General features: G+C 47.3%; 1 protein-coding gene across 6 annotated transcripts in view; it reads right to left on the reverse strand.

Annotated features, from left to right (window-relative positions):
- The window catches only part of FHIT (fragile histidine triad diadenosine triphosphatase), a 1,226,786-nt gene that overhangs the window by 1,153,534 nt on the left and 60,748 nt on the right, over window positions 1-12,504 (reverse strand). The gene's annotated exons all lie outside the window — the stretch shown is intronic.

Here is a 12,504-nt window from a genome sequence, read left to right on the forward strand (position 1 = left end):
AGCTATTCTGCTGGTGCTAAAAGGAGGACTGTCTTGAGGATCAAGATACTTGCATATACCTAAATCCATTAGGGATGGGGGCTCTAACGAGGAAGAGAATTGGGCAAGAGGAAGTGAAAATAAAACTGGCTAGATCCAACCCAACGCTTTGCCCATGAACTGTACCCACTACACCAAAACCATGGTTTAAATTTCAGAAGGGTTAATGTAAAACAGTAGTTTTTGAGAATATAATTTGAAATACAGATTGGCAGTTTTATACTCCATGTTTCTTATTCCATGAACAAGACCAATATACCATGTATACTCGCATATAAGCCGATTTTTCCAGCCCTATTTTAAAGCTGAAAAAGTCCCCCTCGGCTTATATGCGGGTATTTTAAAAAGCTGCCAGACAAGAAAGGAGGGTGGGGGGGGGGGGAGAGACAAGTATACTTATCTGAAGAAGCAGTTGCAGGAAGAAGCAGAGACACAGCAAGCCCAGAAGGGACAGTGGGAGGGGAGGGAAGAGCAGTCTCCACCTCCCCCCCTCACTGCCTTAATGAGCCTAGCATGTGCTACTGCTGCAGAAAGCTCTGAAGCCTCTGTCTCAGAGGGAGAGCAGAGAGCAGAAGGAGGAAATGCCTCTAGAGGAACAGAACACTCAGCTAAGAAGAAGGGAACTGGATAAGAAGGTGGATTGGATAAAAAGGCAAGAGGGATCAGGGGGGAAAAGGGAGAAGGAGGGTGGGAAGAAAAGGGGGGAAAAAGATCTTGCCCAAAAGAGAAGGGAAGGGGAGAGGGAAAACCCACTATGCAAACACCAGCCTCGTCTTATATACAAGTCAATAAGGTTTTCCAGCATTTATGGTGAAATTAGGTGCTTTGGCTTATATACGGGTCAGCTTATATGTGAGTATATACGGTATTAATTGAAAGTAGAGTGCGTTGGTGCATACACTTAGCATCACACCAAGAGCCTATTTGTTTCACCTAGTGACTATAAAGCTGAAAGATACAAACTATTAACTTTGTGTGCCAAAGGAAAAAAAGAACCTAAGCAATAGCTTAGAGCCTCTTGTGGCGCAGAGTGGTAAGCGGCAGGAATGCTGTCTCAAGCCCCAGTCCCAACAGCCGGCTCAAGGTTGACTCAGCCTTCCATCCTTCCGAGGTCGGTGAAATGAGTACCCAGCTTGCTGGGGGGTAAACGGTAATGACTGGGGAAGGCACTGGCAAGGCTACCCCGTATTGAGTCTGCCATGAAAACGCTGGAGGGCATCACCCCAAGGGTCAGACATGACTCGGTGCTTGCACAGGGGATACCTACCTAAGCAATAGCTACCTTCTACACTCACGCACAGTTAACCTAAGAAAAGTTATAAACTAAATCCTAATATTTACAGAGAAGTCATATGTCCTAGCAAATATCTTAAAAATGAATGACTAACCAGACCCCCAAAGTACTGAAAAGTTAGTTTTGTAAGATTTATTACAGATATAGGAAGGTCTAAGAAGCATTACATTAACTAGAACTAACATTATCAGCTGTAAATGAAATTCACAGTTAGACAGAACCAGCCTTTTATATTAAGAGCTGTCCTGTGTCAACATCGTAATGTATGAAGAGACTTGGAAAATGTATCCTTATTTGAGGTGTACAGAGAGGTTAAAAAGGCAATTTCAAAGACGTTTGATAAAGAATTTTTATTGATTGGCATTATTAACCTCTTGCCAAAGGATTTTTCCACTACAACTCATTCCAAAATCTCTAATAGTTCATAGTAATGAATGCTCTTCCTGGTCCAGCTTCTATCAGAAGGTCCCTTGACAATCTAATGATGTATGCCAATGGATATTTCAATAAGAACATTTTAAATAAATATAAGTCAATGTAAGCATATCGCATCAGTAAAATTAAATTGACAATGTCTTTCGTTTCTAAAATACATCTAAGAGGAAACCAACTTTTATTCCTTGACTGACATGATTAATAGCCTGTAATGTAACAGCAGATTATGAAACTAACTAATCTTGCATGTCACTGAGTCTATGCAACTAGAAGGAGGAAACTTGGTGTATCCCTCCCTCCAGCAACATTATATATCCAATGTTGAACTTTTCCTCCAAGAGGAGACCAAAAAATTTGAACAGTTTAGCCAAGGATAGGAAGTAGAGAGGGTTCTATAGCAGTAGTCCCCAACCTTTTTATCACCGGGTACTGGTCAACGCTTGACAATTTTACTGAGGCCCAGGGGGGGTAGTCTGGGGGGCGCTGCCAGCAGCAGTTGCGCAGTACCATGCCAAGGGGGAGCCCCAGCCATGGCAGCCGCTGGAGAGCACCAAAGGTGAGCCGGCAACAGAGTGGCAGGACAGCCCCCGAGGCAGCAGCTTGGGAGGAGGACAAGGAGGAGCCGCGGCCTGGTACTGACTGATCTACGGACCGGTACTGGTCTCTGGACCAGGGGTTGGGGACCACTGTTATATAGCAAGGACCCAATGAAATGCAGACACTGAAACACACACAGAAAATGCCAAAGGAGATTTTATGATACTAGGTGATTTTCCACATCAGCGACATATTCCAGCATTTCTTAGCAGTTAATCTGCTACGATCAAAATTGCACTGAACATGGGGGTTCTGTACATCTTCCTCCCTCTGCCTTTTTTCCAATGGCTACATCAGTTTACTTTCTTAAAGATATGCCTTTAAAAAATCAGGAAATTTGAATGAAGGTGCTGTCGATACTGATGATGTCATGGCACCAACACCTCCCCCTCCCGAATGTACTATGTCCATGTCCCAGTAGAAGATGGGTTAAACATGTGCATGTGTGGGAACTGCGATATTGTTCCTCTGGAAAAATGCCATCCATCCAAAGGTTCACTCTAATATTTGGAAGTTTGGTGATGTAAAATGTTTTTTTAAAGTTTTCCTGCCAACAAACAGTAGATAAACAAATAAGCAAATTGTTGCCCTGTTGAGTCAATTGTTTTCATGTAGCCAGTACTTAAAAAGCTTGGTAACTCCCTCTGAAAGTGGTGGCAGCTACAAGTATAGACAGCAGAGGCCCATCAAGGGCTATCAGCCACAAGATATAGATGGGACAATCTCTGTGGGATGGTGTATTCTTGGTGCTTGGGAGTCCACAGTGAGAGAGCTTCTGGAGTTCTGGTCAAGCTGGTGGACCTCTTGTTGGCTCCTGGATTTTGGCAATGATATGACACACACTGTTGGACTGCATGGGCCATTGGCTGATGACTTCTCTTATGTTCATGTGATGTCTCTAACAGGCTGACATCAATGAAGTAGGCCTACAGGCCACTGTGATACAGTCCCCATCTGAATCCCCGAAACCCACAAAAAAAACAAATTTCCATGAAAAACATAGAAAATGGTGAGCCCCAGGCAGCCCTCTCAATATTTTTAATGCACTCGTTTTAAAATTTTAAAAGACAAAGTATCCCTATGGCAGATACAAGGATACCATCATGTCAATGTAGCTCACAGAGATATATTGCTATCAGATATGTGCTTAAAAACTACTTACACATTTGCTGCTGTTGTTGTTAGTTGCGAAGTTGTGTCTGACCCATCATGACCCCATGGACAATGATCCTCCAGGCCTTCCTGTCCTCTACCATTCCCCGGAGTCCATTTAAGCCCGTACCGACTGCTTCAGTTACTCCACCCAGCCACCTCATTCTCTGTTGTCCCCTTCTTCTTTTGCCCACAATGGCTCCCAGCATTAGGCTCTTCTCCAGGGAGTCCTTCTTTTAATGAGGTGGCCAAAGTATTTGAGTTTCATCTTCAGGATCTGTCCTTCGAAGGAGCAGGCAGGGCTGATCTCCTCTAGGACTGACCGGTTTGTTCACCTTGCAATTCAAGGGACTCACAAGAGTCTTCTCCAGCACCAGAGTTCAAAAGCCGTAATTCTTTTATTCTCGGCCTTCCTTATAGTCCACTTTCTCAGCCATACATTGCAACTGGGAAGACCATAGCCTTGACTAGACGCACTTTTGTTGGCAGGATGATGTCTCTGCTTTTTAGGATGCTGTCTAGATTTGCCATAGCTTTCCTCCCCAGGAGCAAGCATCTTTTAATTTCTTTGCTGCAGTCCCCATCTACAGTGATCTTGGAGCCCCTTGCTGCTACAAGGCGCAAAATTTCCTCATTACTGAGGCAGAGGAAAGAGAGCATAGGGTGGATCTGTTCCCCAATCATGGTCCAGTCAACAGAAAATGGGTAGTAAGTGGAGGAATCAAAAAAAGTGCAGGAAACACTACACATGTAAACAAAGGCAAGCCAAATTTGATTGTAGACAAAGATTGTGGAAAATGTGGGCCAAAAAGAACAAAAAACACACCAACAAAAATGTAAGGTGAACACTAATGGTACTAGAGAACGTGTCAAAGAAAGGGTTAAACCAAAGATGTGGGGGTTTCAGAAAACCCCTGTTATGAGATCTCAAGGCAACCTAGCCAGAGGAAGTTTGGAGCAGAACATCCCACTGTAACTCCAACCTTCAATCAGAAGGCCAGTGATAGCTGAGGAAGAAGGAAGCTTGGAACAGCTGGCATCCTTTTCTTTGCCCCCATTTTATCCTCACAACTACTCCGTGGAGTAGATTAGGCTGAGAGAGTGACTGGCTCACTCAGGAAGTCTCCATGGCAGAGTGAGATCTGAGCCTATGTCTTCCAAACTCTAGTCTGACACACTAGCCACTATCACACTGGCCCTCAGCTTTCCCTCCAACCCTCCCTAGGGAAAAGTCTGGCCATGTTGCTAAAGTTGTGTAGTAACAACTTGCTCAGGGGTTGCAGTAGCAAGTTGTGTGGTGGCTAGGATAAACAGAAAGAAAATGCCAGCTCCTCCCTCCCTCCTTAGGCTTTAAGGGGGAAAGCTTTCTCGATGAGGGACGTGATGAGGTGTATCACAGCTCCAGTCACCACAGAATAGTCACCTAGGGACAGTCTGGTTTGTAAGTAGGCCTTACTACCAGTGTGGACCCCAAGTAGCAAGCTGCTCAGCTTTATTTTCAGGCAAGCAACCACAATTCCTCCTCTTTCTTCGCAAAGCCTGCTGCTTATGTCCCCTGAAGAGCGTTGTGCTCTGCGAACTCCAACAAGGTGGTAGTCCCTGGCCCCAAGGAAGTATGACTGGCCTCAACCAGGGCCAGGATGTTTTCTGTCCTGGCTCCCACTTGGTGGAATGGCCCTGTCAGAACTGTCCCAGTTCCTCAGGGCCTGCAAAATGGAGCATTTGGTTGCGGCCTATGATCTCATCAAACTGGCCTCCACTGGACAATCCCCCATGGAGAATGTCCTCTGATAGGTTATACTGGAAAACTGCTTTGCAGTACTGAGATGTTGAGATTTTAACACTGTGAACTAGTTATTGTTTTAAGGTTCTTGATATCCATGTTTTATTGATGTGAATGTACATTGTGCACCACCCTGAACCGGCATATATATTAACTAAATAATAATAACGCTTCAATGAGCTAGGTATGAAAAGCTTTGCCCATGAGGCTGGGAGTTCAATCCCAGCAGCCGGCTCAAGGTTGACTCAGCCTTCCGAGGTCGGTAAAATGAGTACCCAGCTTGCTGGGGGGTAAAACGGTAATGACTGGGGAAGGCACTGGCAAACCACCCCGTATTGAGTCTGCCATGAAAACGCTAGAGGGCGTCACCCCAGGGGTCAGACATGACTCGGTGCTTGCACAGGGGATACCTTTACCTTTTTAACCCCGGTGAGGTAAGGCAAGGCTGGGAATCAGCAGCTGATATTTCAATCTCAAAATTGTAGACTTAAGGTTTTACCCCGATGCCATCTGGGATTGGAGGGCCAAGGCATGTGTGTGCCCTCCTCCGTTTCTCTCATAGGACTATGTGGAGAATAAGTATGGCCATCTCAGCTTTACATCCTGATCCTTGGTGTTTTTACTTGGAAGTAAGCTACGTGCAGGGAGATTTACTCCCCGATAAAACAGCTTCAGATGTACAACCGCAGAAATCCCTCATGGTTACCTGTGTTCCTTTTGGGTACCTTAATCACACCCACACACATGTTTTTAAGAAAACCTGAGGCACAAAGTCCTTTGCACATTTAAGTCAGGGCATATTTCTGAGAGGTAGATGTTCCTGGTGGATCGGGACCCAAATCTGTACATGGCCTACGGAACGCTCACCTAGCAGCTGCATCTGTTAGATATATGACTGCTTTGGCTTTGAAAACATCCTGTTGTGTACATTATATTTTTACCAAGATCACAAGGCCTTAAGAGAATACAAAAAGCTCATTATTTCTGGACATGACTGATATGTTTGTGCCCCTAACAAAAACATCCTGGGCCCAAAATTATTAGAAAAATATCATTATCCCCAATGGGTTTTGGAGCAACCTAATTAGGTACCCCAGCACTCCATTTTGTCAAAAAAGACTCTGACAACCTAATAACCAGATTGTCATGGCATGACATTGAAAAATGACATTGTGTTTTTTCACAATGGAAAAGGAAACATCATTCTCTGCCAGCTCCCTCTAAGTCCCATTGGTTAGCAGCAATTTTTTTTTAATCTCCCTTTTACAGCTAACTAAATTAGCCTGGTGGCATCCCTGCTAATCTCTTTTAACATTCCAGTACGAACTTGCAAGTATATCTAATTCAAGCGTAAAACCTGAAAATCAGCAGCGGTCTAGGAGGACAGGTGAGCATTTTGCTTTGAGGAAATGTAATAATAAGCATCTCCCAATGGAGAGGAACAGAGCAAAAATTCAACGGAGGCCTTTATGTTTTTAAAACCGAGCGATCCTACGGTAAATAAGAAAAAATGAATGAACATGGTAGGAATTCAGAGTTTAAAAACTTGGGAGTGGTAGATCAAGAGACACAGCGCTCTGCCTGCCCAGTGCTGACCAATGCCGTTTGTTTGTTCGTTCCATTTTTAGCCCACCTCTTTCAAAATGGCTCAAGGTGGGTTACATCAAAAAAACTCATTAAAACCCTCCCCCATAAAACCTCTTAATCCTGGCCTCAACCAAAGACCAGGTGGAAGAGCTCCATTTTACAGGCCCTGTGGAACTCTGACAGCTCCATCAGGGCCATCAGCTCTCCTGGGAGATCATTTCACCAGGTTGGGGCCAGGACCAAAAAGAACCTGGCCTGGGTTGAAGCAAGGCGAACTTCTCTAGGGCCAGGGACCTCCAGCATATTAGCACCCTGTGGGGGGCATAAGAAGACAAGAGGTCCCTCAGATAGACAAGGCCCAGGCCACACACGGCCTTAAAGGTCAAAGCGAAAACCTTGAACTTGATCCGGGCCACAACTAGCAGCCAATGAAGCTGCCCCAGGACTGACTGGATATGGGCGCTACAAAGTGACTCGGTGGGGACCCTAGCAGCTGCATTCTGCACCAGCTGGAGGTTCTGGGTCAAGGACAAGGGCAGGCCAGTGTACAGTGAGTTACAGAGGTCCAGTCTAAAGGTAACCATTACATGGATCAAACAGTCCGGAGGCAGCTAGGGCACTAGTAGCTCCGGTGCGGCGAGCGTCCCGCTGCGGGAGGGAGGGCCCTGGTGTGGCGAGAGCCCCAGTGTGGCGAGAGCCCCGGTGCGGGAGGGAGGGAGGCACTCAGGCCCTGGTGCAGCAAGAGACACACTGCAGGAGGGAGGCACAGACGCCGGCCTACTGGCAGGTGCAAATGTGCAGGTGCGGGGCTACCGCACCTGCGCATTGGCGCATCCCTGCGCCCGCACCTCCCTCCCCCCCCCCCAGTCCCCAGCCCAAAAAAGGTTGGGGGATCACTGATCTAGCTGATGCTTAATTATGCTGTTTCATCACGAGGTTCGAAGGGTGTGTGGACAGAAGACAGTTTTCAGCACCTTCACTTAACTACCGGAATGTCTACATCACTACTTATACACTTAATATATTTAAATACTGAAGCTTTCCTGCAAAGAATTCTAGGAACAGTAGCTAGGGGAAGCCACTGAGATTTTTCAAACAGAGATCTCTGGACGGGACTCATGCAAAGACACACAAATCTCCCCTTCCCCCTTTGCCATCCAGCACCAGCTGATTTATGGAAGAACCATTGGGTTTTCTAGGCAAGAAAAGTTCAGATGTGATTTCTGCCATTGCCTGCCTCTGCACTGCGACCCTGGTATTCCTTGTTGGTCTCCCATCAAGATCCTGACCAGGGCTGACCCTGGTTACCTTCTGAGCTCTGAAAAGGTTGGGCTATTCAAATCAGGGCCAGGGGTCCCTGGAGAGGACAAATGACTGTTAAGCTAGCCTGTATACAGATAGGCCCCAAGTGTGAGCCATGTTTTCCTCCGCAGTCACCTCCCTCCTGTTCTCCACAGTAATCAAAGCTTTGATTCAGTCACATCAAGTGGCAAAAACGGCAACAGGCCAGTTCTTCGCACTGTCAACTCAATAAAACAGTACCACATTTTCCCCGCAATTCTTTCCCTCCATGAGACGCTGGAAAGTGTGAAGGGGATTCACATGGTCCATCCCCTCCAGTTTTTGGAATAGGCTTTGTTTGAGGGAATGCATAGAATAATAAGAATTGACAGGCAAAACTCTCTGGTTGGGGGTTTCCCCCCTCCCCCTATTCTGAGAGCCTTCCACAGGTTTCGAGTGTTTGTGTTTTGACACTTAGGGAAACTTAATACACACAGGGAATAGTTGAAGAACTTGGGCTTTCGTCTAGGAATGACTGTAACTTTCAGGTTTTAGTGAAGAATGGATTCTTCTTCTCTGCTATCGTGGCATAATGGAAATAAAAATGCCAGCAAGCAGACCACCCTTCCCCCTTCCCCCTCCTATTCCCATGCTTACACAGAAACTCTGGCGCTATTTCAGCAGCTGCTGCCTCAAGTCCCTGCAAACTGGAAGCTAGAATCCTATATAGGATACAGCTTGAAAATTGTAATCTTCACCTTCGAGTAGTATAAAGCTCTAATCCCTAACTCTTGCAGTATGAGACTAGCTCAAGAAACCATGTAGTAAAAATGCCTTCGGAGGACGATTATTTTAAAAACCAATACAAGCTTATAATCACTGAGCCTTTAATAGGCCTAGAATAGGACTGATTCCCCACCCCCTCCCCCCAAGCAGGGACAAATATTATCATGTGTCTGTTTTTCAAGACAGGGAAACTTCATTTGTAAAGAAAAGTTACAAACCATTGGCTGTATTGGTTGTTATTGCTTGCTGTTCAATCCTGACAGTGTCTAGGAAGAAATCTACTTCCAAGTCAATAGAGAGAGACTGCAGTCTTAATTGTCTTAATCAGTCACATATTAAGAATCTTGATGTTTTAGAGCCCCTGGGTAGGATACAATCGACCGCACCCTGCAGATAACATTCTGGGCTCTATGTTACAATACTTAACAGCGTCTTCCTAATCTGACACAGCTGAACAGCCACAACATTCCTTAGAATGTGAAAACAAAGGCCACTTTTTAATATTGATAGTAACACTCAGGGCCATTTCGCACAGAGCTCAAAGTTGCTATTTGGTTGCTGTTAGCGAAAGCGCTACTTCAACTAGCGAAATGTAACTAGCTGTGCCCGTAACGCACAGCTGCGGTTTTTGCGGAATTTAGCACTTTCACTTCTCGTCACTTTCGTAACCCACAGGCTTCCGGTTCTCCGTCTTTTCGCTACAAAGGAGGTCCCTTTTTAGCGCTTCTGGTCTCCCGTGCCCGTCAATCAAACCGCGGCCACACCTTTGACCTCGACCCTAAAGCCGGACTTGTCGGGGTCCCCTTTTTTTTAAAAAACCCAGGAAAACCCGTAGCAACGCGTTATCGTCAAATCATTGGCGCCCTTGGAACGTGTTTTCTATTGTTTTCTATGAACCAGAGGTTGATGCATTGATATGTTTGAAAGGTTAATCCCCGCCCACAGTACACGCCCACAGGTTACCTGCTTATATGCACCTGGGCAGACACGCGGTCGGCCTCTCTTTGTTTGCGTAGCCTACTGCCCGCAGCACAGGTTAACGTTGCAATGGAGAGGATTATTTTTCAATTGTTGGCTCGGGTGATTGCCTTGGTCCAGCGTATCCGCACCAGTGTGCAGCATAGGAGGGCTGCTTCAGAGGAATACCGAGAACGTATTTCCAGAGCGATGACCAGCAGCACAAGACGTTCTCAACGGGCAACCATGGCGGCAAAGAGGCACTGGCAAGCTCTGGCAGAGGTCCGGTTCCCCCCCCGGTTCTGGGCGGACGAAAGATCCTCTGACTGGTGGGAAAATTTTGTGTGGGCTCGCTGGGATGATGACCACTGGATTGCCAACTTTAGAATGTCTAGGGGGACATTTTTTGAACTCGTGGAGGCTCTACGTGGACGCATGGAGAGGCAAGTCACTGGCATGCGGCGCCCCGTGCCAGTGGAAAAAAGGGTGGCGGTCGCATTGTGGTACTTGGCAACCCCTCAGTACTTCCGGACAGTAGCCCAGCAATTCGGACTCGGAGTCACTACGGTTGGCGATATCCTTAAGGAGTTCTGCCTCGCCATGGAGGCGGAATTGTTCAGCAAAGTCGTGTGCCTCGGAGACCGGCTTGGAGCGGTGAGTATCATTCGATCCCCTTTGCCCTTTAAATTTTTTTTCTTGTTTGACAGGTCAGCAACGAAGACGCGATACACCCCACGCTGACATGCCATGGCTTATATTCTTTTCTTTCCCTTATTCCAGAGTATGGACGGGTTTGCCAGGCTCGGATTCCCGCATTGTTTTGCGGCCGTCGATGGAAGCCACATCCCTATCCGTGCCCCCGGGGGAAGCATAAAGGAGTTCGGTAACAGGAAGGACTTTTGTTCTGTTCTCCTGCAAGGAACTGTGGACTTCTCCGGCCGGTTTATCGATGCCGAGGTGGGGTGGAGTGGCAGGAGGCATGATGCCCTTGTTTTCAGGGAATCCAACCTCAGGAAAGCCATGGACGAAGGGGTCTTTGTTCCAGGAAACCCCACCGCCACCATTGAGGGCGTGCGTGTGCCGCCGTTGGTGCTCGGGGACGGAGCCTACCCAATACGACGCTGGCTCATGACTCCCTACAAGCGGCCAAGGACAGACGTGCATAGCCACTACAACCTCACTCACTCCCGGGCAAGGAATGTAGTGGAGCGTGCCTTTGGACGTTTGAAGTCCCGGTTCCGTTGCCTGATGTCCCGACTACACGTGCATTTAGACAATGTGACTCCGCTGATCATCGCGTGTGTCATTTTGCACAACATATGCGAGGACAAGGGACATAACATCCCCTTCCCTGTGGATGAACCTGATCCTGTTGTCCTTGAGGACACACAAGACATCCCTGAAGCAAGGAGAAGAAGAATCTATGCAGAGGGGTGCAAGGTTCGGGACGCCATAGCCACCCACATCTACAGAAACAGGAGGCGTGTTTAATTGTTTTTCCCACTCTCTTGTTGTTGAATAAAGTTTAGTGTTCTTTGTTTAACCTTGTCTTGTGCGGTTTGTGTACTTTGCCAGCAAAAAAACGGGGATTCTCTGGTCCAAAAGCACTTTGACAGCCCTAAACGCTAACTCCCACTGAAATTGACACACACAACACGGAAGCGCTGAGCGGGGAAAGTTCGGGGAGGCGGGTAGCCAGGAAGTATTGGCGACCCCTGTCAAACCGGAGGATCAATCCACTTATGTTCCAAGGAATAATTTTATTGGTGGGCAGCTTTGATACATTTAAAATAGGGGTGGTCGATCGGAGCAACGCACGTTCGTTCCCTAACCGTCATTCCGAAGATGCCGAAGCCACGGAAGGGCTCCTTCTGGCAGCGCGCCGAGGCTGAGGCACTTCTGGAGCTGGTGCTCCAATCGAAAAGTGTTGGCCGCCTTATGGCCAGCACCCACTGCCACACCAAGGGTGCTTACCTGGTGTTGGCATCAAAGCTGAGGGAGAGGGGCTATGTCCGGACCTGGGAGCAGGTCCGGACAAAATTTAAGCGAGTGAAGCTGGACTTCCTCAACAGTCTGGAGCAGTGGGGGGGGGGTCCCGCAGCCAAGCGGGAGGACGGTCTTTCACGACCAGATGGTTAAAATATGGGAGAAGGCTGGGAAGCCCCCCCTGGAAATGAGGAGGCATATGGGTAAGTATGCCCTCGTTGTTTTGCCCTTAAACATGCATGGCATGACTAGCTGCCTCTTTCCCCTACTGTCCCCAATGAAATTCGAAATAGTATTTATATGCTGTCAACCCCCTCTGACTTAGCCCGCCAGTACTGTGTGGAACCACTTTGGTTATGCGCTTTGACTCTAACTGTGGTGTGTCTACCAGCTGTGTTTCATCTCTGGTTTGTGTGCTTTTAATTATGATTTCTCTTTTTCTTTGCCCAGCCACACAATCACCATCCAAGATGGGAAAAGCACCTGAGCGTGAGGAGGAGGAAGAGGGGCCTTCCACCTCAGGACAGGCTGCAGGTGAGAGTTTTATGCCTCTGCGGGAGACCCATGTGTGTGTCCCCCCATGGAGCCATATGGGAGCCTGCTGTGA

This window comes from Paroedura picta, chromosome 3, assembly GCF_049243985.1.
Source record: "Paroedura picta isolate Pp20150507F chromosome 3, Ppicta_v3.0, whole genome shotgun sequence".
In the NCBI taxonomy this organism is placed as follows: domain Eukaryota; kingdom Metazoa; phylum Chordata; class Lepidosauria; order Squamata; family Gekkonidae; genus Paroedura; species Paroedura picta.